Below are 3,343 nucleotides of genomic sequence, written 5' to 3'. Positions count from 1 at the left end.
TGTGACAGTCTCTCCATTCCAGTTTATTATCAAATGAGACCCTAGTAGTAGGTCACTATTAGCCCCGAAGGCATTCTTTTTCCTTTCTCAAGTAGCTCAGTACCTGGCTTATAGAGCAGTGAGGAGGTATGGTAAATAGAGTACTTGGGCAGGAGTGAGGAAGACCTGTGTTCAAATACGGCCTCAGATATTTACTAGCTGGGTGACCCTGTGCAAGTCAACGCTATTTTCCTCAGTTTCATCATCTGTAAAATGACCAGGAGAAGGAAATGGCACACCACTCTAGTATCTTTGCCAAAAAAAAAAAAGCATCACAAAGACTCAGACAGAAGTGAAAATGAATGACTAAACAACACCTAGCTCAGTCTTCCATTCTGCAACAATTTCTGCCTTTTTGCTATGGACTTTTAAAGTACATGTCCCTTCAAATACCTTAAATCAGGGGTGGGGAACCTGTGGCCTCAAGGCCAAATGTGGCCCTCTAGGTCCTCAAGTGTGGCCCTTTTGACTAAATCCAAACTTCACAGAACAAACCCCCTTAATAAAAGATTTGTTCTGTAACACTTGGAGTCATTCAAAAAACCTCATCTAAGAATCTAGAAAGTCACATGTGGCTTTGAGACTGCAGGTTCCCCACCCCTGCCCTAAACTCTTAATTCCCCAATGTCCACGGTCTATTCTACCACTCCACCTCAGCTACGCACAGTGCTAGTCACAACTTTGAACTTGCCATCACCCATAAGTATTATTTTCAATGATCAAAAACTTAGGATTCGTTCTTTTACTCCATCTCTTTCATCTCATATTCCATTGCTTTCTTTTTTTCCATCTCTTCTTATGTCCTACTACTCCTAAGCATACTCTTCATCCTCATTTGGGACCTGAAATCCTTCCATTTCTCAGTATTTTCTCAGGTTATCACTTTTGCTTTAATCTCATTTCCCTTCTTTCTCAATCTCAACCACATAGTTAATTCATTAAACTCTATATCATCCTTCTCTTTCAACTCCCCTCCCCATCCCATACAACTACCAATTCTCATGTCTTGCCAAACCTTCCCTTCCTATCAAAACTAGATTATCCCTAACATTTACATTCTTTTCTCTGACTCATGATCTGCATCCTGAAATGAAGGAAATCATATAACCAAATTGATTGGGTCCTGCACTATAAATTTGCTTTCACTGAGTCTTCACCATAGGATGATGATGCTCTCATTCCTTTTTATTTTTTTAAGCTTGGAGCTTTATTCACAAAATGGGAAAAAAATTGTCAGGTAGAGGCAGCCTCTTGGGTAGAATATTAAACAGGATGACAGGATGCTGGGTTCTAGCCCAAGCAGGGGTACTTTCTCTCCCTTTAGTACCTCCTACTGTGGGAGTCAGGCTTTCTTCCCAAATGGACTCCTTCCTTTCTCCTTCCTTCAGGGCTTAATCAACTATATCTGAGGCTTTAGGACAAACCTTCCCACAACAGATTCCAAGGGATAAAAGAAATCTCTGAAAAGCTTGTTCTCCCAGACTAGCATGACTATTGTGGGAAAAGGGGGGGGCTGTGAGGCCAGAGAGTTGTTGGCTGGCGCCCATCTTCTCTCACTGTGGAGTTATCTTGGCAGCCTCAGCCTGGATGAGTGTAATGAGGTCCTGGTTGATAAAGAAGACAAAGAACATACAGATGATCTCCACCACTTAGTTGTCATTGAGTCACCATTTGGAAACATAGAGGACAGATCAACCCTTTATGTAAACTGGCCATCTATCCTCATTGGCAATGAAAAAGTCATCATTATTCTTCAGCTTGATGACACCGTGTTTTGGGAAGATCTTCTAGGCTGGACCTTCCAGGGTCTGATTCCCATCAATCTGGTTGTCCTTGGTAGCTCTGTCCAGGGCAATCTCCCTGGAACACATCAGGTACCACACCATGTATCTACACAGTACAGCCAGGGTCGCCTTATCAAAGTCTGGAGAACTCATTCTTCTGATTCTGTCCACCAACACCTGCCATTTGTACAGCTTCTGCTCTAGCTACTGAATTTCCCAATTCTGGTATCTGTGAATTACCATTAGCTCTTGTTCTGGCACCTCATTCTGTATGTTCTTAAGCTTGTTGTCATCAATCAGATCCTCAGCATCTAAAAATTTCAGCACTTGGTCCCCTTTTGGCAGCAGCTGCTGATTCTCTAGGAGATAGTACTGCTTCATGAGCTTTCAGGGCTTTGGATATAGGGGACAAGTAGAAAGCATTGGGGTGTCAGTGCAGCAGACTGTGCAGCAAGGTCTCCAGAAAGGGCTGGCTAGCCGATCCCACCTTGTTCAAAAGCTGCTCCTCAGCCTTGCTGAACAAAGCCTTACTCTGTATGGCTGTAATGCCATCTGTGTGTAGTTGCTTCATCATCTTACAGGCCAACTTGGAGATGATAGGATCATACAGCAGGGCATACCAGGTGTTCCTAGACCTCCCAAAGTGTGAAAAAGCAGCTAAACTTCACACCCAGGTGGACAGATGTCAGGTCATTCATCTGCAACACAGCATTGATGAGCAAGAAATTATCTGCTGCCTTTCAGTGGCTCAGGTCCTTGGTCAACCGTAGTGGCTGCTCACTTTTCTTCATGCTCTTAGTGGGGCTAAGGGCAAGGACTGGGCTGGGGGTGGGGGTAGTATTGGTGTGTTCAGTGCCTTGGATACCTCTTCTTTTCACTGGAAGAAGTCTCACTCCCCAAACAACATCCTGATTCTACTCCTTGGCACCCTTGGCCCAAGTGGATGATTTCACCAAGCTGCTCTCCAAAGACTAATTATCAACTTTTTTCCTCTTAATAAACCTGGAAGAACTTCTTCACTTGCTAATAGTGCCCAAGGCCTTAGGAAGAGCTTCATTTCTGCCTGGCCAATGACTCCTTATCTTCCAACTGGCTAGCAGTGTCATCAGAGGTCAGTCTAACAGTCACTGAGAATCTTTGTCCATCCTTCCAGTCTCTTAAAGACAAATGAAAGGGATAGGAAGAGTCTCACAGGTCCTCCAGGGCTTCAGATAGAGTGACTTAAGAAGGAAGTCATTCCTGGGACACCAGCTCCAACACAGTGCTCTCCCTGGTGACAGCAGCAGCCTCAGGACTTCAATTGACTTTCATGAGATACTTCCAATTCTGGGTCTTAGGAGAGGACCTGATCATTTTATTCTTAATTGATTTTCTACCTCTGTTGCAACAGATGTTCTTTCAAACCTTATCTGCTCATATTCCCACACCATCTCCCCTACCAGATGATGACATCACCTCAATACTTTACTGAGAAAATAAAACCCAATGACTATATGTTCCCCTTTCTCTTGTTTCCTGTA

At 43.7% G+C, this 3,343-nt stretch overlaps 1 pseudogene; it reads right to left on the bottom strand.

Moving 5' to 3' along the window:
* Nucleotides 1-1,592: 1,592 nt before the first annotated feature.
* Nucleotides 1,593-2,968, bottom strand: LOC114033481 (annotated as a pseudogene).
* Nucleotides 2,969-3,343: the final 375 nt, after the last annotated feature.

The sequence above is a fragment of the Vombatus ursinus genome, unplaced genomic scaffold (assembly GCF_900497805.2).
Source record: "Vombatus ursinus unplaced genomic scaffold, bare-nosed wombat genome assembly UNPS02007284.1, whole genome shotgun sequence".
Classification (NCBI taxonomy): Eukaryota; Metazoa; Chordata; class Mammalia; order Diprotodontia; family Vombatidae; genus Vombatus; species Vombatus ursinus.
The sequence above is the reverse complement of the archived record's forward strand: the minus strand, read 5'-3'. Positions and strand labels throughout refer to the sequence as shown.